Source organism: Miniopterus natalensis, chromosome 2 (genome assembly GCF_054644295.1).
Source record: "Miniopterus natalensis isolate mMinNat1 chromosome 2, mMinNat1.hap1, whole genome shotgun sequence".
Taxonomy (NCBI): Eukaryota; Metazoa; Chordata; class Mammalia; order Chiroptera; family Miniopteridae; genus Miniopterus; species Miniopterus natalensis.
The window spans coordinates 99331650-99357595 of NC_142082.1; the positions used below are offsets into that span (position 1 = coordinate 99331650).

Genomic DNA, 25946 nt, shown 5'->3' on the forward strand with positions numbered 1-25946 from the left:
TGCACTTTCCATTTGCCACCTAACAATTTTCTCTTCGATACACTTTTCATTCTTCTTATACATAATTCCCGTTTTCTCACCCAGGCTGTAAATACCCAAAGGGCATGAATCAGTCTAAAATCTGTTTTCCCTAGTTCCAAGCCTGGTGCTTGGGAACAGCAGGAGCTTCATGGATTGTTGATATTATAACTTTCCACACCTTCACCTGGTGAAGGAGAAAACTGACAGCTCACTCTGTCTGTACAGGTCTTGCAATTAAGCATAAAGGTAGGTATTATTCTAACAATTAAACAAGTAGTAGCCTTCCTAGTTGCCCTTCTAGATAGCCCTGGGCGGGGTAAAAAGTCATCAATATGCCTTTGTTAGTGTCCCCAGTGCGTGACATGGGGCTACCGGCAAGGTGGCACCAGCCTCAACTTCAGTTAGGGGTTGCTGCAGGTGAATTGATTCTTAGGTGTCGCCTGAACTGTCACTGACAGAAGAGCAAAGGCAAGATTGGGGGGTCTTGGAGAAGTTATCATGTTGAAGAGGTCACAAGACTATGAGAAGGGGGAAGCCTTGGCAGTGCTGCCCACGGTAGAAAGGAAAGTTGTGGTTATTGAGCCACTACCCATGCCAGGCACTGTTCTAGTGCTGCCCCCATGAGCTCATTTAATCCTCACAACACCACCAAGTAGAAAGTACCTGTGTTTTACAGATGTTGTTACTTAGAGAAGCTGAGTAAGTTTTTCAATATCACAGAGCTTGTAGGTGTGAGGAGGAGCTGGATTTGACCCCAGGGCTGTCTGACTGGGGGTGACTAAGGTATCGTCTAGCATCCCACTGAGACCTGGTGACCCTAGGCAGTGGCCCCTTTTCTGGTATCTTTTCTTGACTTTCCTATTTTGATCAAACAGTGTCTTTGTTACAATCCTACCACATCCACGAGTGACACACTCAAGGGACACAATTGGTGAACACCAAAGCTCCACTGAAGTAAATCCTGCTCCATAGGGGTGTCTCCAGCACAGCAGCCCTTTGGCTGTAGTTGCAGCTGGTTCTCACAGCTGATTGGTCTGGGGGTCAATTCCTCCCAGTGAGGCCAACAGCAACCAAGACTCAACTACAACAGGACAGTGTACACAGCCCACACAGGAGAACCTAAGAAGGACCAGCTCAGGTGACTGGGGAGGCTGAGCCACTGGACCCTACAGGACACCTACTACACAAAGCCACTCTCCAAATTCCAGGAGACATAGCAGCTCTACCTAATACATAGAAACAAAGACCTGGAAGCAGCCAAAATGTGGAGGTAAAGAAACATGTCACAAAGGAAAGAACAGAAAAATCTCTAGAAAAGGAACTAAATGAGATAGATCCAAGCAAGCTAACAGATACAGAGCTCAGAATTTTGTTTATAAGGATGCTCAAGCATATTAGTAAGAGTATTATGAAAACAACTGAGAAAATCGATGACATAATAAAGGACTAATTTGAAATGAAGACTACAAGAACTGCAATGAAGAATAATTTACAGGGAATCAACAGTAGAGTAGAGGACGCTGAGAATCAAATCAGCCATTTGGAACATGAAGAAACAAAAAACACCCAACCAGAAGAGCAAAAAGAGAGAAGAATTCAGAAATATGAAAATAGCATGAGGAGCCTCTGGGACAACTTCAAGAGGCCCAACATTTGTATTATTGGGGTGCCAGAAGGGGAAGAAAGAGAGCAAGAAATTGAAAACCTATTTGAAAAAATAATTACAGAAAACTTCCCCTACCTGTGGAAAGAAATAGATGTACAAGCCCAGGAAGCACAGAGAGTCCCAAATGAGAAGAACCCAAAGAGGCCCACAGCAAGACACATCATAATTAAAATGCAAAAAGTTAAAGAGAGAATCTTAAAAGCAGCAAGAGAAAAGCAGTTAGTTACCTACAAGGGAGCACCCATATGACTGTCAGCTGATTTCTTAACAGAAACTTTGCAGGCCAGAAGGGAGTGGCAAGAAATATTCAGTGATGAAAAACATGGAACTACAACCAAGATTGCTCTACCCAGCAAAGCTATCATTTAGAACTGAAGGTCAGATAAAGAGCTTCACAGATAAGAAAAAGCTAAAGGAGTTCACCACCACCAGACCAGCACTACAGGAAATGTTGAAGGGTCTTCTTTAAGAAGCAGCTAATGAACAAAAGAATCTGATGAACTAAATAGATCCAGAGACATTGACGCATGCAACAGATGATCATATTTCAGAGGAAATAGGGAAGGGGGGGTGGAGGGTGGGAAGAGATTAACCAAAGAAGTTATATGCGTATATGCATAACCCGTGGACACAGTCAATAACTGGATGAAGGCCTGAGGAGGGAGTGGGAGTGAGGTAGAGGAGGTCAATTGAGGGGAAAAAATGGGACATCTATAATACTTTCAACAATAAAGATAAAACAACAAAAACAAAACAAAAATGATGTCTTTGTCCTGTTCTCCAGTAGAGCTCTCTCCTAATTAGGTGGACTGGCAGTACGAAGGTGGTAGTTAGTGATCATGGTCCACCATTCCTCTCTGACCACTAGGTGTACTCTAACGTAAGTTTCTTGGGGACTGTGTCCAACACAAATGTGTAATCGATATTTGAGGGCAGGCCAGACTATGGGGCTTTCTCAGATCATGTCGTGCAAGGCCTTGTATGTCATATCTAGGCATGTTGAGTTTTGCCTGGTTTTAGTTCTGACAACAGTGAAATACTAATTATAGGATATTAGACTCTCAGCAGCCCTTACCTGGGGCTATGATGTAGGACCACCAACACACAAGAGAACAGACTCTCTTTGTTGCTTAGTTAGAATGCAGGAGGGGTGAGTTCTGTTTTAAGAGCATCTCTCCTGTCCTGGTACCCCTTCCTGTTTAATTAAGGATTTGGGACTGGGGATGCACTTGATATGACTTCAGTGAACTTTGCTCCCTGACAACAGACTTCAGCTTCTAGGGAAAAGTCGCCAGTGGGGCTTTGGTGTGTTAAGAGGCGCTCAATACACCTCATCCAAATTGCACACCTCAGTCACTGAAGGGAGCCTTAGGCATTTTGACATTTTGTATGAAACCTGCCCTCTGGTCCTTCTAAGTCAAAGGGACTAGTCTCTCCACTCTTTCAAGCCCATTCAACCTTAACAAACCTGACACATTTTTAACTAATCAACAGTGCCAGGTGCATGCTTTTGTGTGTGCACATCCCACTGTGAGTTCATGGAGGGGCCAGTGGCAGGTGCTTAGCTTAACACTGAAAAGTAGTAGGTACTACATACAGTCTGAGTACGGGATGCTTAACACCATTATTTCTTGTGCTCGTCACACCCATGAGAAAGGCTTATTATCCTTATTTTGCAGACCAGGAAGCAGAAGGAGGGTCAGAGTGACAGAGTTACACAGTTTAGTGGTAAAGAAGCCAGGCCCGGCTAACAGCCTTGAACTTAGGAGGCTGGATGGTCTTGGTGTGCTGACCACAGAGCAGAGCGCCAGTCATGTTAGCTGCTGCATGGCCATTGCTCAGTAATCCTAGATGGACCAATAATTTCTTGGCTAAGCAGAGGACTTTATGTGTAGTTTTTTATACATGTTTCTGTATTGGGAGCTATCGTTTTGTTCTTTGCTCCATTGATGATGCATCCATCAATCCAGTCCTGAGTTAGTAAGCCCAGTCAGATGTGTTTTAGGGTCTGACAGACATGGCCAACTTCAACTTCTGTACCAGATGGTACTTGGGTTCATTTTGCTCAAATGAGAGGAAAATTGCAGGATACCAAAGAGCAGAGACCAACTATGTGTTTCACGTTCCATTTTTTCCCATTGAATGCAATGCCAAGTACTACCCAGGCCATACCTTGGCTCCAGCCTTCTGCCAAGGTGGGATTCTTCCATCATCCAAGCAGTCTGGACCCTGGAGTTGATATGGATCCCTTAGTAATGACAGCAGACACAGGATTGGCTGGCACATCTCAGCCCAGTTCTTGCAAGACAGCCAGTGCCTCTTCCAGCAAAAGGACGTGAGCTGTAGGGCAGAAATTGTAGGTCCCTAGTAACAGCTCATCATAACTTTATTATCTAATTCATTGATGAGTTTCTCTCCAATTCATCGACAAAGACACTGTCAGAAGAGCAAACATGAATAATTTCTAAAGAGGGGGTCGGGACCATTAAGCAGGGAATTTGCCAATTGCATTAGTGGGCTCAGGCTGCCGTAACCAAGTACCGTGGACTGGAGGCCTTAACCACAGACAATTATTGTCTCACAGTTTTGGATGCTGGAAGTCCGTGATCTAGGTGTCTTCAGATTTGGTTTCTCCTGAGGCCTCTCTCCTTGGCTTGTTGATGGCTGTCTTTTGGTAAGGGCAAAATGCATATTGGATTAGCACTCACCTTGATGATCTCATTGCCTCAATCACCTTTCTAAAGGCCCTATCTCCAATATAACCACATTCTGGGCACCGGGAGTTAGGGCTTCAATATATGCATTTGGGGGGGACACAATCCAGCCTATCACACTGATGTTATACATCCTTCTTCCCTGATGCAGAGATGTAGCTCCTCTCTTGGAAAGAACGGGTACTCTAGGTTTGTTGATGTCTCTGGCTTCCCAAGGGAGTGAAGAGTCATGTGTTTTTTCATTTTATGGAGAAAACTGGGACCAGTGAGGTGGCGTGACTTGTCAGTGTCACACAGTGAGTTAAGAGAGCTAGAACAAGCAGAGTCTCCCAGGTCCTCAGAGGAGAACACCCTGTGCCTCCAGTTAGCTTTGCTGCCCTTTGACTTCCCAGTAGTAAAACGACAATAGCTGTGTTCACTTCATGTCCTCTGGGGGGAGTTTGTGAGAAAAGCCCACAAAGCTCTAGAAGAAAGCACAGAACAGCACTCTCTAAAAGAAACACTTTTTTCTAAAGCAAAGAACTTTTGGGAAACTGGACCTCAGAGTAGCAGAGCATGGGGTGGTGGTAATCGGAATTAGAACAGCTAAGTTCTGTCCTGGCTCTACAGGAATCATTCATATGGCTCTAGGAAAGTCACTTTGTCTTTGGGGGACTCTAATTATAAAATGAAGCCATTGAAATCAATGAATGGCTTTCAAACTCATTTGATGGTGGGGCACTTCTCAGATTCCACATAGTAGAAGCCTTTCTCAGAAACTCAGTGCATAAAATAGATAAAACTGGAGCTCCACTCGCTGAAGGTGAGGTGGAGACAGGAACAGGAATCCGCTCTCTCTGAATACCTTCCCAAACCAGCTTTCCTGGGACCACAGGTTCCCACAGTCCGAGAAGCTCTACACCACCACAGTCCTCACCAGGAGATGGCTCTCTAACCTTGCTTCTGAACTGTATTATTTGGAGGAAGGGTGATTGTTAATCAGACTAGTTTGTGGACTGGCTGAGGAGAAATACCTTCTGAGGCCAGCCGTAGAGGAAACTCCTCCAGACAGTGTGCCTTTTGTGGCCTCGCCCCTTTGGCTGTGACAGCGCGCCACCTGATGAGGCCCCCTCCTCACAGTCCACCTTTCTGCCTCCTGAGGAATTTGATCCTAGACTGAAATGGGAGACATGGATTCCCACCTCCGCAGCCATCCCAGTGAGACCTTCTTTACCTTAATGAGGCATAGGAAAACAGGATGACTAGGGAAAATACCTAAGTATTAAAATCAAATAGAAACTTTTACATCCAGCAACCCCAACCTTGAGAATGACAAAAACTGGATGTAATATTTTTTAAAATTCTGTTGAAGATATCAGAGCTGCCAAGACAGCCAGGACTTGAGGAGCCTAAGGAGAGAAGGGGATTACAGAGAGGAGAGCCTTCAGTTCCTCTCCCCACTTTGGAGTGTTTGCCAATATCAAGCCAGTGGAGAGGCTGAGAAACTAAGTAGAACTTTGAGCAGTCCCACAGGGCCGGGAAAATGAACATTCAAGTTCAGGGCCTTCCAAGGAGGAGGGGACTTGGTAAACACTCTAGGCTTAGGGTTGGGGAAACTGAGGGGTTACTCCCAGGTTAAGAGCAAATAAAAAATGGACCAGCCTTCACCAAGACTGCAAACAGCTTTGAATCAGCTTGTCCATGCTGGACTAGGATAGTCTGCCCCCAGCCCAAGTACCTACCAAAAGCAAAAGTCAATCCTACTCGGAGATCATGTCACCTAGAACCTCGGATTGTCTTTATCATTTCATATTCAGAATACCTAGCATTCAAAACAGACAGATGAGTTTAAAATCCAGGTTAGGAAGTGGCCGGGGTGTAGTTCCAGTGTTTTCTGTAGCTGCGTGTGCTCTTTGTGAGTCTCCTAGGAGGGCGGCTACTTGGACACAGCCCAAGTGCTATTAATAATAGTGGTAGCCAAGCTCTGTGTGAGCTATACATATGCTCCCATTTACTCCAAACAACCACCCTAGAGTGTCAATATCATTTTTCCTATTGTACAGATGAGAAAACTGGCTGGGGGGTTTGACCTGAGTCTGTCTGACTACATCGCCTGGGCTCTGAACCACAAAATGGCCCTGCTTCCCCCGACATGTTTGTGTTCAGGAATCTTGTGGGGTGATGGGCTTAAGACTGGCCAACGCAGTTGCTCAAGTATTAGCCCCATATGTAGGCTGACAGCTCCTGAACTGAAGCAGCGCAGGGACACTGTGTCTGCAGGGAAACTCATCACACCATTAGGATTCTAGAGCATCGATTCTTATACAACTGTGGGTGCTTGCTGCCTGAACACGGAATGAATTCTGTGGCCTCCTGGGAAGACTTTGTGGAAAGTAAAGGTGGTGCCACCATGCCTTTAGGGACCTGGACATCTCCTAAGAGCCCATGGAGTCCTGCCCTATCTCTGGCCTCTTGCTTTATCAGCTTTTCATACCTCCAGGGAGTCTGAGCAGGAACATGGAGCCCAAGAGAGCTGCTGTATATATATATATATACATACACACACACATATATATGTATATATATTGAAAGACTGCTTTCTAATACCCTCCTACTTGAAAGTCTTGTGACATATCAGCTGCCCTCTGTTCTTCCTATACCTGAGCCCCTCCCTGCCGGGCAGGTGGCCCCCATCACAGCCTCTGCAGGTTCTCCCTTCACCCTTGGGAGCCCTCCCCTGAATGCGCCAGAGACTCTCAGCAAAATATTGTGATTTTAACTCTGAGATTAATGAAGTCAACTTGAGTAAAAAATTCTATTTTAGGGAAAAGGAAGAGAATTTCAATTTGCTCTCCTTTCACTGGCTTTTGCTACCTGCTCAGGGTGGCCAACTCATGGAGGACAATGGTGGTCATCTCAAGCCCCTTATGAACTCCAACAGTATTGTTGTCCCCCCTTTTCTCTTTTTTAAAATTGAATTTATTGGAGTGACGTTGGCTAATAAAATTACATGTGTTAGGTGTACAATTCTGTAGTACACCATCTGCATATTGTCTTGTGTGTTCACCTTGCAAACCTCCTTCCATCACCATTTACCCCCCAAACCCTCTTCTACCCCTTTTTTCCTTTAATGACATTTGCTATAAATTGCTTGGTACCTCAGATACTCAGGCTTGACTGTTTTTCCTTTGTCAGATGTTAGCCCTTTGGAGCAGGACTGTGTCCTTTCATTTTTGTCCTGGGCACCAGCCTGAAACCCAGGCATCACCCGGGACACTCCAGTCTTGCTCACTCCCCACTTGCAACCAAACGCCACCTCCGCAGTTCTCCTTGAGCCTGTTCTCTTTGCTCCATCCCACCACTACTGTTTCAGTGGCCCTCATCTCTGCCAGCACACTGCCCCTCTCTAGACTGACAGGGACCCCTCACCCGGGGGTGGACATGCTATCATCTGGGCCAAATACTGAACTCCTGCTAACTGCATCGACACTTATCCATCTCCTGTCCGTCCTGTAGATACAAACACCTCCATGTTGCATTTACAATGCCAGCATCAATGTGGTGAAAAAAATAGACTTGGATGTGTCCTCAGGATCTCATGGACTTGCCGAGGAGACCGACGATAACTAAGGAAACAGACAAATCCCTGTCTTCTTACCACTGTGCCGTCCCCTAGACTATATGGTCAGGTGTCCTCTACGAGGAGCTGATGTCTAGGCAGAGAGGGGAGAGGCGAGGATTCAGCCAGGTGGCCGGTAGAAGACCTGGGCAGAGGAACCCCACAAAGGCCCCAAGGTGGGCACATGCTCAGCCTGTTTTAGGAAGGCCTGGATGAGTGGAGCACGTGGACATATGCACACAGAGGAGCATGGTGAGAGTTGAGGTTGGTGAGATTTCACAGGAGTTGGTGCACATCCAGTGTGAGGCTGAGTGTATGGACTCAGAGTCGGGCTGCCTACATCTAAATCTGGGGTTTGGCCCTCACTTCTCTGTTATTTGGGGCAAGAACCTTACCCTCTGGTGACCTTGGTTTCTTCATCTGTAAAATGGGGATGGTATGAAAATAGAATCTCACCTGTAGCGTCGCTGTGAGGATTATAGGAGTTAATGTACTTGAAGCACTTAGAACAGTGCCTGCTGAGTGGTAAGCACACCCTGAGAACTGAAGGATTAAAAGCAGACAAGCAACATGTGTGGTATGCTTTCTGCTTTCAAAACTCATTTGATTGTCACGTGGAGAATGCAGGGCAACGAGGCCAAGACTGGAAGCTGGGAGGCCAGTTGGGCAGCCGGGACTCCAGCTGGAGGCCATGGTGATGGCCCAGGGTGGGGTGGAATGCAGGGAAAGGGGCAGACTGGAGAGATGTTTGGGGAGAACTAAGGGCACTTGCTGATGGATTTGGTGTGGGTGTGGTTGTGGTGAGGGGATCTGACCCTCAGGTTTGTGGCCTCAGAACCTGGGCATGTGAGGAGATTGTGTTTTGGAGAAGTTTCTATAAGCTGCCTAGGTCACTCAGAGCGTAGGTGGTGAAGCTGGGATGCAGATCCAGGTTGTCCTGACAACAGAGGCACAAGCCAGTTTCTTGGGCTCACTGATCTGCTGGTCAGAGGAACCAGGGGAGAGAGCCTGATGAGCTATCTGTTATCTCCCTGCTCGGGACCGGCACTCTCTCTGTTCATGCCACACAGAAACTGCTACCCAAAATAGTGCAGGAGGCTTCTGAAAAGCCCTTCACAGCTCTTCTGTGACAAACAACCTGCCTTCTCAAAGGCTCTGGGTAGAAAGAATCTGGGGGCCACTCCCCTACCTCTTGGCACGAAGGTTACCTCAGGGGTCAAGCACAATTGAATCATTAGCTGACTGGGAGGGACTGGGGGAGCTGGCAGGGTAGGAACAGCCCCTTGCAGCTCAGAGGACACAACCTGTCATCCTCCAGACCTTGGGGTGGGGTGGTGGTGAGAATTGTCTGCCTGGCAGAGTCCTACTGCAGTTTTCCATTTGTAGAACTGAGTGTGACCTTCCAAGTCCACTGGGATTTTGTATTCCTGAGCTCTCTCAGGTGAAGACAAATGGGCTGCTGTCCTTCGTCACGACTCTCTTTCATCTCACACGTGGCCCCTCTGTCCCCGCTCTGCTCACTGAAGAGTGTCCTCTCTCCAGGTTGTCATGACAATTTTCACTGAGAAGCTGTTTCTGGAGAAGGAGCGGGAAAAGAAACGGGAAATTGCTTATTAAAGTTGGCCTAGCGAATCTCAGGATTTCAATGGTATTAATGCCTTTTATAACCATCTCTCACGAAAAGGCATTTCTGTCTTCTCCCAGCTAGCTGCTGGGACTCTGCTGGTATATAGCAGCAAAGCATGAGGCCAGAATCCATTAGCTATTGCTAATTACAGTACTAATGATAACAATAATTAAATGTGAGTCTCAAAGCCAGGGTTCCCTCTGGCACAATCCACTGAAGAGAATCGTGGATTTACTCAGGCAGTACAGGCAACAGCTCAGTTTGGGGGTATAGTCAGTGTTCTGCTGATGACCAACTCATTGTCTGCCCCTTTGGCACCGGCCACTTGGCCTTAAGTGTCCTTCCCCCTTCCCAAATATCAGCAGCCTCTCTAGAATGTCTTACCAATCCTTGCAGACAACTCTGTGTGAGATGAGGAATGAAAGTTAGCCGCCCCCCCCGGCCCCCCCATGGCACAGACGGCCCATTTAGCCCCTCTGCAGCTGCAAGGGAGCTCGGGAAGTGACCCGCGGGGAACCTCAACGTGTCCCACAGAAGAGCAGGACCCGGGACCTGTTTGGACCAGCCATGGTGATGAGTGAAGTTTATATTTTCCCTCTTTTTCTCTCATTACTAAACAAGTACATATTCATTGTGATAAATCTGAAAAATACAATAAAGCTCAAATGTCAAAATCATCCACAATCCTAATACCTGATTTACCCTACTATGGAGGATCTTGTAGGTCACCTCGGTGTCAGGCGGCCAAAGTCCCTCCAGTCTTTGCAGGAGGGATGGTGGTGGGGGGTGGCTTTGCTGTAGCCACAGACATGAACTGGATTCTCCTTTGTAATAGGCCCGCCTCCTCTGCAATGGGTGGTAGCTCTTCAGCGGAGCTCTGAGATGGTCAGTGGGCTTTGGAGATGACTGGGCTCTGTGAAGAGAGCAGGTTGTGCTGACACATTTGCTACATTGGGAATCTGAGAAGTCAAGATCTCTTCCTAGTTTCTTAGATCATAATTGGGGCCAAGGCTTCCTGGCACAGGCATCTGAACATAACCCTCCCCCAGGGCCTCACTTGCACATTCATGGTTTCACTACAGCTTTGGACACACATTGGTTCTACCTCTGACCAAACCCATGCTGCTGGCAGATGAGGGAGCAGGCAGTTCACTGTCCTTGGGGATGGCATAGACTGCGTGGTTTGCCTCATAGTCAATTCTTGAGGCAGAAGCTGGATTTCATAGATCCCCAATTTCACTGGAATATTTTCACATCAAGAAGAATTAAAAAATATTCAGGTTGCAGATTTCAGGTTCCCTGGGGTCTTAATATAAGTTCCATGAAGGCTGAGAATTTTCTAAATTCACCAATGAAGCTCAAGCTCCCAGAAAATGCCCTGTCCATTATAGAGTTTTGATAAACTTGTTGAAATGAGTGTTATTAATACACTCTGTGACTGGACCAACTCCCTCCCAGCCCTCCCGAGGATGCTGCAGCGAAGACTCCTTGCACACAGAGAGGCTCAGGGAAGCTGTCCCTTGACCTGACCGTGGTGGCTCACTCTTCATCTGGGTCCAGGTCTGGCTGGTTCCTGAGCTTCTAGAGGCCTCCCCAATTCTTGATAATTTCTGTGTTACTGGCCTGAGCATAGCCCTGGCACAGAGTAGTGACTCAGTAAATACTGGTTGGTTGGTTGAAGGAAAGAATGAATGAGAAATGGAGGCTCCCGTCAAGCTCTCCTTTGTTCTGTAGCCATAGTGAAGGGCCAATCAAGATGGGCAGGGACATAGCTCTTCACTCTGGTCTGGGGCTTAAGAACTGTTGGGTTCTATGTATTTTCTACAAGTCCTGCTTAAACATGAAACTTGAGACTGGCTGCTGGCTCCTCACCCCCTTGCCTCTTCCCACTGTCAGGCTGGAAATTGCCACTGGTGGCAAATATTGGACAGCATGGCTGACAGGCTGGGCCTGTGTGAGAGTGGCACTGAGTGCCAGGTTTTTGATCCTGTGCACATGGGGCCAGTGTTTGGAGAGGATCCACCACTTAGCAGAGCAGAGCTACAGGAGTGACAGGCTGCCTCCCCGAGCCAGGAGGGCCTTTCTGCCCAGAACGTATGGTGCATGTCCAAGGGCTCTCAAGGTGCCTGAAGCTGTGCCAATTTGCAGTAATTAAGCAGTAAGACCCAAGTGAATGGGTTTGCAGCCTCTGCGTGACAGCCAGATGCCTGGGGTGGGAACGGAGGCCCAGCATACAGCGACCAGCCTCATGCTGAAATCCAGCTTGTTGAAATAGTGACAAATCGATGGAAAAATAATGATGGTGATTTGATGCTAACATGGTAGCTCAATCCAAGGGCTTCCACACATCATCTGTTTCCCCAACAATACCCTAGGAAGGCAAAGACTTGGCCTGGCCTCTGCCTCCCGTTGTCCAGACAGACAGACTGCCTCCCGTCATCTAGACAGACAGACAGGCTGCCTCATAGAGCCTGGGCTTCAGCCAGAGAGCATCTGCGCAGGGGGGTGGTGATGCCCCTGCTTTCCAGTCAAGGCCTTGTCCACGGCTTGCCCCTGTGCTCTGGAAGGGCCTGGTAGGAGCTGAGCCCTGAGAAAGTATTTCTCAAGCATCATCTGTTTCAAGTCTCATAGCAGCTCTGTGAAGCAGGGTGTTAGTATCCCCACTTTACAGATGAGCAAATTGAGGCTCAGAGCTGTAACACAGCCAGTCACAAGAGGGGGTGGAACCGAGGTCTGCTTGACACTCAAGCTCACACTCTCAATAATCATAATCATTGCCTCTTTTACCCAGATGAAAGTGGACATTATGACTTGGTTTATATTCGTTTTCCAGGGGCTCTGTAACAAAGAACCACACACTTGGTGGCTTAAAACAACAGAAATTTATTCTCTTTCAGTTCTGGAGGATAGAAGACCAAAATCAAGGTGTTAGCCAGGCTGTGCTCCCTCAAAGGCTCTAGGGGAGGATCTGTCTCATGTTCTCGTAGGTTCTTGTGTTGTCAGCCATCCACGGTTTCCTTGGCATAAGTCCGATCCTCCTCCATCACATGACATTTCCCTGTGTGTGTCTGTCTTCACAAGATCATCTTCTTTAAGGACCAAGTCATATCCCCTTACTGCTGTGACCATATCTTCATTTAACCAATTACACTTATAAGGAACTCATTTCCAAATCAGGTCACATTCAAAAGCACTGGGGCCTAGGACTTGAACATATCCAATTTAAGGGGACATATTCACTCCATAACAGGTGTTATAATTCTCTTTAATCTACATTGGACAAGGTAGAGATAATTTGCACTTATAGATGGGTGGAGGTACATGACCCTAAAGAAGAGCACATAAGCAACCCAACCACAAATGGCAATTTCTTTTCTTCTTCTTTTTTTAAATATATCTTTATTGATTTCAGAGAGAGGAAGGAAGAGAAAGAGAGAGAGAGAAACGTCAATGATGAGAAAGTCATTGATCGGCTGCCTCCTGCACACCCCCGACTGGGGATCAAGCCCACAACCCAGGCATGTGCCCTTACCAGGAATTGAACCCCGATCTCCTGGATCCTAGGTCAATGCTCAACCGCTGAGCCACTCCCGGCTGGGCACAAATGGCAATTTCTTAACAGAGCTGTGCAGTCCTGTTCCTGGACTGTACACCAGTGGCTCTCGGGCCGTCCTGCCCAGAGCCAAGACGTGGACCAGGGGTCTCCAGAGGCTCCTTGGACTTCCCAGTTCTGTAAAATCTCCTCAAGTTAAATTTGATGTGTGGCCGTGATCTCTCTCCAGTAGCTCCCCCTCCAATAAAAGCCCTCATGAGGACCAGGATGTCTTTCACAATAATGGGGACTTATTAGAATATCTCTGTGAAGGTTAAGAAGAGGGTGAGACATGGGTGTCTGTCAGGAGCGGAAGAGGGTGGACACAGGAGGGCTTATTGTTGGTGACACCAGTGTATCCTATTAAGGAGTAATGAACAGTTTTGCTTGGTGATTAGTCACCAAAGTCTTCTCCCTGGAGCCAGGAGAAATGGGAGATGCCAAAGTAAAGGCTCCTTGGAGAGAGTGCTGAGAACAGCCACACTGAGGCAGAGCCACACACCTGCAATCATGTGGGGATTAAAAACTCCCAGGCCAGTGAGATCAGAGCGATTCCATCAAGCCGCCTGGGCTGAGCCGCTGACCTGCAGAGTCCCGTCCACCACACTTGGTCTTTGCCATTGGCTAAAGGCAGGAAGAGTCAGAGGCAGCAGGGCAGGGATAACTGCTCCTTCACCTCTGCCAAGACTCTGGTACTCTTTTGCTCATCTTGGGTCAGCCAGAATGGTACTCATTGGCTTGCTCCATTTCAAACCTATTTCCTCTGGTATTAGGGTGAAACAGGGAATTCTAAGAAAGTCATTTTGATGAGTTCATTTTGAATGGCTATTCTATACAGAAAGACCCATAACAAAAATGTAAAACAGATTCTTATTACCAAGAAATTAGCGCAGCAGAGCTTCCAGACCTTCAGCCCCTTGTTGAGCCTTAAGCACCCTGAGTCCAGAGGGTGGGGGGATGCGCATGACATGAGGCAGAGGGGAGGCCTCAGCAGGGCTGCAGAAGGTCTGGTTCAGCTGTTACTTGGTTATAAAAGTAGTTGCAAGCTTGACGGTTTCTGTCCATCTCGAAATGTCCTTGGGTCAAGAGTAAAGCAAGTGTGTTGGAATGTCCCTGGTAGCAAGATGACTGTGTTGAGTTGTCAAGAACCCTCCTGAGAGTGTGTGCCCACAACAAGGAAAACCACATGGTCTTTGCTGATGGGGGACTGTGTCCAGAGCTGGGTCTGTGCCAGGGACCTACAGAGTCAACAGAAAGCAGCCAGCTGGTTGGCATGAGCCTTTGTAAATGAGATGAGACTTGGCTACTCAAGAAGCACACGAAGACAAATGTCAGCCTTTATCTGCACCGACGATGCTCAGGCCAGCCTCTGGCATGGGGCTGCCATCACATCGAGCAACCCCTTTTATAACAAATATTTTGTAGCCTTCCTTTAACCTCCTGAAGTTAAACTCATAGAATTTTTAAAAATCCATATATGTATTACTGTAACGAAAAACTAAAGAGCAAGTGACTTATAATAGGATAGCACATTTAAAAAAATGTAAAGGCTTATTCACACTCACCCCAGAAGACCTGACGAAGGGCTCAGAGGCTTGCACATATACGTAAAATCATTATGCACATGACAACAAACTCAGAGCAAACTTCCCCAATGGCAAGTCGTATGCTGTGAATAGAGCTGTCGTGGTTGACATGTGTTTCTGAAATTGTGACCAACCCTTGGTAGAATTCTGAAAAAACTTGATAGTTGCATTCCTGAAAACTTCAGTATATATTTAAGCAGATCAAAAAATGCTGCATGTGTGTTTTGGTAAATTATGTAAAATTAAATTCTTTCTTAGAGTTAGGAAATTATAAACATCAATCTCCTAAGAGAAAACTTCACCATGTGGGACTTTCCTCACATTTTAGGATCAGGATGTCTAGCATCATTGGCCTCTGAATGCCAGTAACTCCCCTACCACCTGCATCATTGTGACCATTAAAAATGCCCCTCTCCCAACAAATGATAGCTCTGTTCCCATTGGGAACCCACTCGCCTGGATATCAAACTGCTTCCTAAACCTCAGCGCTGTGAAGGTCCTGGTGCTCAGATTTTTATCTCTTTTATTCTTCCCCTTCTTCATTTCTAAGACAGTCCAGCAGCTCTCTGGCTCCACTGGAGGTGAGTAGCGCTTACCTCACTTCTCTTCCTTGGCCTCACAATTGAGGCTGCTCCGTGCCTTCACTGCGGTGGAGAAGGCCATAACCATAGTCTTGCCAATGACTACTGATTTTCTTTTGGTGACCAGAAGATGGTAAGCCTGCCCTGAAGATTGTGGGCCAGTTCCTAGAGGACGGGTTAGATGATTTGAGTGGCACTACTGGATGTCACCATCAGTAATCTTCTCCTAGCTCATTAATTAGCATTCATTCTGATAGCTTAATGTTTGGCAGTCTTGGTGGTTTTCTTCTTCTAGTTTCTCTGAAATGGACTAAATAGTAAACATGAGATTTTAGTGTGCATAAGGATGACCTAGAAAGTGTGTATAAATGGCAGATTCTGAGGACTCGCCCCCAGAGATTCAAATCCAATGAGCTGGTGTTGGGTTCAGAGGCCTGCATTTTTAATAAGCAGCTCAAGAAGGTCCGAGGCAGGTGGACTGCGGACTGCACTTGGAGAAACACTGCCTGGTGGGGGCAGGAGGTGGAGTGGCACATGTTTTTATCAAAATAGGTCTGTAAAGGAATCACTGTGATCACTAAGGATTCCCAAAGTGGGTATCCACTTGAACTCATAAACCTATGAGGAGGTGAGGTCTGTGGCAAAGACTCCTATCCATTCTCCTCTCTTGTTAGAACTTTCCCCAGTTTTTTGCTGGGCACAGTCCATGTGGAATGGAGACTATATTTCCCAGCCTTCCTTTCAGCCAGGTATGGCCATGTGACCAAGTTCTGGCCAATGGAATGTAAGCAGAAGTGGTGGCTACAACTTCCAGGAAGGGCCCTTGATAAGAGGGCTGTGCCCTTTCTGCCCTTTCTCTTTTCTGATAGCTGACATTGGGATAGAGACACCAAGGAGACCCTGGGGACTGATCACACAGAGCTGAGCTGCAAGATGGCAATAGCCTGGGTCCCTCATGGTCCTTATTAACTGCATGGAACTGGCCACTTCAGCCTCTGGATGTAAGAGAGATATAAACGATTGTCTGGTATAAGCCGCTGTTATAGATTTTAATTGAAGGTTAAGCAGCATTCAACCTGGGACCTTGCCTATGGGGGAACTGACTGCAGGGGGGCCGGGGGTTCCTGCCCGGCATCCCAGGGAGGAACAGTGTGTGCTGGCCACACTTCTACTCTGCTTTCACCCTTCCACACCTTAGGGCCAAGTCAGAGCTCGGGGGTTGGGGGTTCACTAAAGAAGAAAACAAGCCAGAGACCCCTGGAAGCCGTTGGCTCAGGCTGGTGGTGAAGCTTTGATTCATCAGCAGGGTCTCAGCTTCCTGTGCTAATGGGGGTCAGTGTCCTCCACAGACCCAAAGAGAGCCTGTACCCTTGACCTGAGTGGTCACCTCAGGACAACAGCCGCTGCATCAGAAACCATGGGAACTTACTGCTCAGACAAAGGGGAGGGTGGACTCCACCCAGCCAGAGGACTTGAGATGAGCACCGGCCACATGGCCTTGAAGACCCTAGAAGCCACAGAGAGCAGTGGCTCCAGATCCTGCAGAATATCAGGGAACTCGAGCAAGGGAAACACTCGAGAGCCCCAGGGACATGGCCTGGGGAATGTGGGCTCTGTGAGAAAGCATGCAGGGACTTTCTGCAGCGGTTCACAGCACCACACCTGGGAGCTACCTGCAGGGACGCATGATGCCAGCTCTGTTGCCTCCCGCCAAGCGCTGTGCAGAGAGCTGTGCGCCCCGTGCTGATAGCATATTAAACACCAGGCCACTGTCTGCTGTGAAGAATGTGTCTGTTTATTAAGGGCTTTGCTTGCCCTGGGGGCTCGGGACACGCTTTTCCTGTCCCCTCTGCCTGTGTCCATGCTCTGTGGGTAGCAGAGCCACGCTCCTCCAGGGGGAAGGGTTGAAGGACTCATGGAGACACATGCCTGGCAGCTTCCTTTGTTCCTTTCCATGTGAAGAAAAGACACCTGCATGGAAAAGCCCCATGTCTTACAAATGGAGGCCCTATAAAATCACAGCTTTTGCTGTTCTCTGCCTGGGGACTTACAGGAACCTCACAGTCAGATTCAAGGGCAAGGTTTCACAGAAGCTGCAGAAAGAGGTTGCTGCAAAGGGAGGGGAGGGATGCAGGAGGCTTTGCAAGCAGGCTAACTACAGAGCACTTTTGTGGCTCTGTGCCAAGGGCAGTAGACTGGATGTTGCCTTCTGGAAGAGGGGGTGGGGGTTCTCTGAACATTTCAGGAAGCCACTGACTGTACCTCATGGCTCTTTGGCTGAGTGATTTCAAGATGAACCTGCATTTGGGCTGATGGATTCCCCTGTGAGCACTCAGACCACAGAAATCTGTTTTCATAGCTAGAACAATAGAATCTGTTCTTACATAGCTGGCCTTCCCTTTGTTCTTCCCTTCCACCCCAAAAAACCTGGTTCATACACAGAGGTCACTCAGTCCTTCGAAAGGCCACTCACTGGCTTTCTGAGGATGTGACAGTAGCAGCTGGTGAGCATTGCTCTTTCCTTTTTTTGGAACTGTCTTTTTTTGGGTTAAAATGTCCAGGGAGTTGCTTTCAGGTTGCCTGAGATACCAAATGACTTTATAACCCTGATGAGGCTGAGAGGGTATAAGACAGTAATCAGAATGAGCATCTGCCCTCAAGATGCCCTGTGAGCCTGGGAAAGGATTTCACGTGCCAGCAAATGTGTCATCACACACACTAGCCTACTACCAGCCAGAAGCCAAGGTGTGAAGGAGATTGGGCCAGGCCAGAAGTCTGACTGAGTGCAAATCAGGACTCTTAACAAACAAGGACCGTGAGGAGACTATAGTCACGTCTCTCCGAACTAGGAGGTGTCCAGGTGTATGGTTCCCTCACCTCTCCACACTCACACATTCTTTTATTTATCTACATCTGATTTGACACAGACTAAAGGGAAAGATTATCTCAGTTCAAGTAACAATAAGCTTTCACTTGGGGCCAGCACTTACCTCTCAGGTTCTCAGTTTCTTCAGGTGAAAGAGAGGGTGTTTCAGTGGGCATTCTGTGGGTTTCCTTTCAGCTCTAAATGTTTTATGACTCCAACATTTTTTCAGATTGATTTCTTGAAACAATCACATATTTACGAAGTCAAACACAATGATGGAGAGAGACAGTGAGTCAGATATTGACCCTGCTTCTAGTGAGCCCAGTGAGGGAAGCAGACATAGAGTAAAATCTTTCAGTACAGTGCAGTATAGAATGTACTAGAATTACACCCAAGGTGCTGTGGGATCACTGAGAGGAAGTGGCCTCTGGTTTTGATGAGGTCAGGCAAGAAGTGTGTTGAGTCTGGGAGGATGGCCAGGCATCCTTGAGGTCATGAGCCCTATGGACAGAGGGGAACAGGGTAGAGGCAGGAGGTGGGAGAGGGCAGGGAGCATTTGGGACACCAATACCAGCTGGGTGTCCTACAATCCAACTCAGGTCTGACACTATCTACCCAGAGACATGTCAGATTCTGACAGAGGACTCAGTTCCACAAGACCGCCTTCTGCTTCAGACAACAAATACAAGTCCATGTTGTTACCTGGGCTATGAATCAGAGGTTCCCATGATGCCCTCATTGTGTTCCATTAATTTGCTAGAGCAGCTCTCAGAACTCAGGAAAATTTTTACTAACTAGATTACTGGTTTATTATAAAAGATAGTAAAGGATTTGAATTAACAGCCAGATGAAGAGATACAATGAAGCTTCTGTTCCTATGGAGTTTGGGGCCCAACATGAGGGCATATATATGTTCTGGTTCCCCAAAGCAGGATTTCTTCAAACTTCATCCTTTTGGGATTTTATGGAGGCTCCAGTGCATAGGCATGATTGATTAAATCATGGGCCATTGGTGACTGAGTCAACTCGAGTTCCCTCTCCCCTCCCTGGAAATCAGGGAGTGGGAAAATAGTTTCAACCCTCTAATCACATGGTTGGTTCCTCTGGTGACCAGCCCTCACCCTTAGGTGACTTTGGGGCTTTCCTAAAGTCATCCATTAACATAACAAAGGCACCTTTATAGCTTTCCTCTTGATGAGGAAATTCAGAGGGTTTAAGAACTCTGCCAGTAACAGGATGAAGACCAATTATATATTCTTTATTATGAATCACACAGTCACATTGGAGTTCTGAGAAAAGTTCATTATGACCAGAATGAGGAAAATACCAGAGCCTGAAGCTAAGTATAGAGGGACCTTGGGCTCCACAGCAAAGTGCAGGGTCAGGTTTGTATTCTAAGATCATTGTGTGGGCACATGGGAATTCTTTTGGAGGAAGTGGGAGCGAAAGTGTGGAGATCCCATGGAAAATTGTTTCAGTAATCCATGCGGAGACTGTTAAGACTCTGACCTAAGCAGTGGGCAAAGCAAGGAGGGGCAGATGTGACAGGTACTTAGGAGGTAGAATCCCAGGATTTGAGTGGCTGGTGGGACTTAGGAAATGGTGAGGCAGAGGAGTCAGGGTGATGTCTAGGTTTCAAAAGACCAGCTGGATAGAGTCACTGTTAACCTGGAAAAGACAAAGGAGAAGAGCAAGTTCAGGGTATGGGATGGGCAACATGCCTCACTAATCTGGGGTTTGCTGGGCTTAAGGTGCCTAGAGGATGTGAAGGTGGAGGTGTCCATCAGAGATTTGAGAACCCATGCCTGGATATTGGGACACTGATTGGGACCAAAGACACAGATTTGGGGGTAGACAACACATAGGGGTCTGTGTAAATATGAAATTGCCCAGGAGACTGACTAGCGTGAGGTAAGGGCACCCACAGGTCTGATCCTTGGGAAATGTTAAGATTTGGGGAACAGTTTGGATAAGAGCATTGAGCAAAGGAGACCAAGAAGGTGCAGCCTAAGGAAGAAGGGAAAAAGAGTAACATGAAACTTAGGAGCCAGTTTCAGGAGAGAAAGTAGAAGAAGTAGTTGATGTGAGTGACAGAGACCATTCAAGACTCTAGTGGTAGAACAGGAGCTCTGAGCAGAGACAAGAGAAGGGATGGTGATCCTATCTGAATGCGAAGGTCTACAGCTCTAGTGCCATCAAATCAGAAGGCTGAGCACATACCTGATCATCTGCATCAGCTCTGCCTATACCATGTGCACCCAGCTGCCAGCCTCAGGCCTGTCCCTTCACCTACCTCTTAACCTTCAGCCCTGAAGACTCTCCTGCTTCTCCTCTGTGGAAACTGCACTTGAAAGCACTATGGAAAGTTCCCTCCTAAGTAGTGAGAAGTGAGGCTTGACCTCTCCTGTCTGGAAATGCTTGTCCAATTGAATTCTTGTCCCTTGACTCCTGCCAGGGAGAGTCAAGCCCACCACAGCCTCCACCCAACCCCAATGTTCCTCCCACTTCCATCACACACACACACACAAACACACACACACACACACACACACACACACACACACACACACACACACACACATTTTGAAAAATTGGAAGCCTACAGAGAAGTTTTAAGAATAGTACCATGAATATATTGTTCACTGGATTCATCAATTAACATTTTGCCACATTTTCTCCCTCTCTCTCTCCTCTCAGAGAACTCCCCCAGGAAGTACAGAATGATACCTAACCCCACTGTTGGTCATGCTAACTTTGGTAAGTAGTGGCAACCAAGTCTTTTCATGTAAAGGGCATCTTTTATATTTTGTAGTTCATAAGAAACTTGGGGCGTGTGACTTAAGATGATGTGAATATTCTATTCCCCATCCTTCAGCAATGGTCTTAGCATCCATTGATGATTCTTTCCTGAGTCAATTTTTACATTAGTGGGCTGCACAATTCAATTTCTTCACTTTGTTTTAGGTATTACCAAGGATTTATGGAGTATTTATTCATTGCATTACAATCTATTACCATCATTTTTATTTTTGATGGCCTCAATGTCCCAAACTTGGTCAGTGGGAGCTCCTTCAAGCTGGCTCCTGTGTACTGTTGACATATCTGCTTGGGTTGAGCGCTTCTTTGCTTTCTAGAACGGAAAAATGTTCTAGGCTCACCTGGTGCTCTCCTTGTCCTCAATCTGGAACGGGCTATTTCTTTAAGGACTTCTAGTAGGGAATGATATTTAGAAAACAAAGCATGGGTAACAGTGTGTTTATTGCTATTGAGGAGTTATTGCATTGAAGTCTTTCAGTAACTTTAAAAAATGATTAAAGTGATAATAGCCAAAGCTGATTGCCGGACTTCATGCTAAACTATTTGTATGTATCACTATGTAATCCTTACAGCAACCCTGTGGTTATTGTCATTCTATATTTAGTGAGTGCACATTTAGTAAACCAAGTGTAAGTGTATGAAGTAACTTACTGAAATCAGAACCTAAGTGCCTGGCTCCAGAATTCACTGTTGTAACTACAACCCATTTTTTGAGGGCCTGAGATCTGCCTGGCAGCATCTTAACATTCATTATTACCGATCTCAAAATAATACTACAAAGACAGGTGTTCCCATTATACAGCTGGGAAACCTGAGGCTCAGAGTGGGTATGTGTTCTGACTTGGGCCATCAGCTAGTACGAGACAGAGAAGTTTATGGCCTCCGGTTGGAGGCTCTGTATCTCCTCACCACCCTAAGTCTTCCTGTTGTCTCCCACTTGGGGTCTGGGAGGAAGGTGGAGGAGGGCAGGGAGGTGTGCCTGGGGGCAGTGCCCAGGGCTCTGCTCTCTGCTCTCTGCTCTTTCCCGCTCCCTCCTGGACCCCCACTTCCTGCCTTCCCAGCCTCTCCCACCTCCTGGACCATGGGCGGGGCTGAGATGCAGAAGGAGCACCTGGTCCTGGAGTTCCCAGACAGCATGGCCTGCATTTGGGAAAATGAGTTTCTCTGTGTGTTGGTGGCCACAGCTGAGACGGACAGACTGGGAACAGAAGTTGAGGTAAAGGCCTCATTCTTTTTGGGCCACGCTCATCTCTCTGGGGCTGCTCCAGAGGCTCTGGGCTGCTCAGATCTGAGTGGGAAGACCCTCATACTGTGGATTTCAGATGTGGGTTTGAATCCCATCTGTCCCTTATTATCTGTGAGACGTTGGGTTAGCTTTTCACTAAAATGTCCAGGCCTTGGCGACCTCACCTGAAAAATGGGGAAAATGGTACTTACCAACCATCTAAAGCCATTGGGAACGGAAGATGAGAGAAAGCATATGAAGTTCTTGGCACAGGCCTGATTTGTTGTCAATGCTCATATTAATGTCATCTGGCTTTTTTACTGTTTCATTAAGGGAGGGCCCCAAACAGGAGCAACGGGAAGGAGACCTGTTATAGCACAGTCATTTTTGCTGGATAATGTCTCCCTAATTAGGTCGGTTCTTCTATAACTGAGCCAATGGCTTTTTAAAAAATTAATTACTTTTTAATTAAGCTTCAAGGGAGAAAGCAGTTTGGAGTTGCCCGGTGCCCTAGTGTAACTTGCGCTGTCACAGGGAGAGAGGGCTGAGCAGAGAGGGGGATAGGGCTGAAGGTAGAGGGCAGCAGGGCTAGTGGGGAGAGGGGAGGTGGGAGGAGAGCAGTCTTTTCAGAGCCACTAGGTCACTGCAGGTGACAGTCTGTAGTCCCTATCCATCTCTGCTTGAGTAGTTTCTTCAGCTGTCTACTTGACATCTCTGCTGGGGGTCTCCCTCCAGGCCTCGAAAACGTAATAAACAGAACTCTTGATTTTCCTCCAAATGGGTGCTTCCCTTTCCCTTCCCCCCCCCCCCCCCCCCCCCCGTCCTCCCTGTCTCCGGAAAAGGTCATCTAGTCATCTGCCTGTTTAAGCCAAAAACTCATAGGCACTCTTAAACCTCTCCTCCCTCATCCCTCAACCCAAATCAAGTTAGCATGTCCTGGCTGGCTCTCTCTCCAATGTCTCTCCCAAGTGTGTCAACTCCTGTGAGTGTTAGGGACCCACGAGTGACTGTCTGGCTTTCCCTCCAAGTGCAGGAGGCAGGCAGAGGGGTCAGACCATCGGCGGTACCCAGAGCCTGGGCTGGAGAGAAGGCTCGGACCAGCTTCTCTCCCGAGTTATCACTCACCCAGACCATGTCTCGGCCTCTCTCCAGATGGTGTCTCGTCCTCCCTCCAGGCAGCAGCCAGAGTAGCCTCCTAAAAACACTACTTGATCACTTTGCTCCCCAGTTTCACGGCCATTCCCACCTGGGGTCTTTGCTGGTCCTTTGGCTGGGAAGGAGGTGCTCCCAGATGGTAGACATTTTTCTAAGTGACATTGTGAACAATAAATTCAGATTCAGTGCCAACCACTTCCCCCAAAGGCCGTGCTGCTCCACCAGAGTCATGGCGGACCCTCCTGCCTGGTGCTCTCGGTCATGTCACCTTGTTTTCACAGCATCTCTCCCTTCCTGATTTATCTTGTTCATTTATTCACTAATTTATTATCTGCTCCTCTCTTTCTAGAGCACAAATTCATCAGAGTTGTGGCTTGGTCTTGTTCACAGCTGTTCATGGCATATAGTAGATACACAAACATTTGTTGGGAGGGCAGGTGCACAGCTGAAAGGGCAAAGGCCATCCAAAGTCTTTCTTCTCCCGGGGGCCTAACCATGTCTCAGGGTGGTTTGGGGTCTTCCTTTAGGAGCAGCTCTGAGGCCTGACTGCCTTCTAGATCAGGAAATTCTTTCTGCGTGGCTGAGCTCACGGTCATTTATTTTAACTGTAGCATCGTTTTCCAGCTAAAGCAGCCTAGCACAGAGGTTTGAAAGACAGTTGTATCTGGGTTTAAATTCAGCTTCTGTAACTCACTAGCCTTGAAAATCTTGGGAGGTTACTTAACTTCTTAGAGCCTCTGTTTCCATGCTGTAAAATGGGGAGTCTTACAGAGCTGTGACAATTCAACAAAATGATGCAGGTGAAGCACTTAGCACAGTAAATGCACCTAGAAATGTCATGAAATTTTTCCCCCCATTGTTATAAGATCTTAAGGGGGAATGTGGCCAATGACTGGCTTCCTGGGGGGATCAACTGGAGTTTCTTGTGATCACTACTTTCAAATAACCTTATTGGTGTACCTCTCTGCTGACACCAGGGAAGCTGGGCCCTCAGGGGAGCCCAGGATGCTGCGGTGACCCCTCCCCTCCCTCCTGTAACGGGAAGCGGCCACTGGGACACACCTCCCTGGCCTGCAGGAGCACTGTCCTTCAGGAGGCTGTGTGATCCCTGGGTGTCCACACTGCCAGCCCGCTCAGTGGCTTGTTACTGGCCTGGATAAAGCGCATCTGTTTTGGTCATTAGCTGCTGCTTTTTCAAGATAAAGAGAAACCACAATCGAGTCTGCTGCTCTTTACAGAAGCTATTTTTAGATTTCTGGCTTCATAACAACCTTGGTATTTCCTATTTTCTCCCACTCTTCCTTTTTTTTTTTTTTTTTTTTTTTAAAGAGGACAAGCCAACCTAAGACATTGAATAACCCAGCAGAGATGAACAGTAAGTATGGAGCGGCAAACCCAGGATCTGGAGCCAAGAAAGGCGTAGGTCCAGTCACACCACTTATAACCGAATGATCAAGGAGGTTAGTTAACCTCTTTGACAATAATCTCAGTTGTCTGGTGACGCCTACAGTACAGAGTCAGGCTGCCCTCCAGGTGGGCAAGGGTGCTTGTTTTGGCCTGTGATTGCTGGTCCTGAGCTACGTCACCAGGCTGAAGGAGAAAGGCAGCCACTCAGGGACAGGCTCTCCAAGGACAGAAAGCAGCTGGAGCCTCACAGGCATGCAGGACAGATGGTCCCAATTAAACAGCCTGTGAGTTCTGAATTTCTGCTCAGAGGGAAGATGAGGGCCAGTTACTCCCCAGGACATTAACGCCAGCCTGGAACCACCAGGCCATGCGCCCGCACCAGGACCTGTCCCAAGAGTGACGAAATGTAAAGAGGGGAAACCTTCAGCTCAGGCAGCCAGCAGAGGCAGGGGCCGCAGGAACACTAAGGACAGGGGGAGCCAGGGGGCCTGTGAAGCTCACACATAAGCCTAATGGCCAAACTGCCTGCACCACGCTGTGGCCTGGACAAGTGACAGCCATGTGTGGCACACCAACCTGCTTCAGGTGACCAAGGAAGAGAAGCAGAATCATGGCAAATACGTTCCCACTGGGGGAGAGAGCTACAGGATAGGAGAAGGGAAAAAGAAAGGGTAGCCAAAAGACCCCACCCGCTGGCTCTGTCAGGCCCAGGTGCTGGTGGCAGCAAGGACATTGAGGACATCGGCCAGTCAGGAAAAAGCAGACATATGGAGGAAAGTGTGGGCGGAAGGATGTGGGAGGAGTGGAGCCCTGCAGTCTTGCCCTAGGCATGGCTCCCCTATGGAGGGGATGAATGCCATGCTATCATGATGCCCCCCCCCCCCCCCCCCCCCCCCCCCCCCCGGCTGCTTGATGGCCTCTGGGCTCCCCTTCCCCTGTCCAGGGACCTTTGCCCCACAAAGACAGCTCCCTCGGAGCACCCCGCCCCATGTACAAACCTCAGTGAGCTCCAGCAGGAGCTGAATCATAAATGATAAGGGTCAACAGAGGCAAAGGCTAAGAGGAGATTTATTTACAATTGGTGGTGGGAA

General features: G+C 47.7%; 1 long non-coding RNA gene across 1 annotated transcript in view; it reads left to right on the plus strand.

The window, feature by feature from the left end:
- The window catches only part of LOC107537541 (uncharacterized), a 54198-nt gene extending 33230 nt beyond the window's left edge, over nucleotides 1–20968 (plus strand). Inside the window, exon 3 of the long non-coding RNA XR_001603236.2 lies at nucleotides 20949–20968. This is a non-coding gene — a long non-coding RNA (uncharacterized LOC107537541). The remainder of the gene's footprint in view (nucleotides 1–20948) is intronic.
- Nucleotides 20969–25946: the final 4978 nt, after the last annotated feature.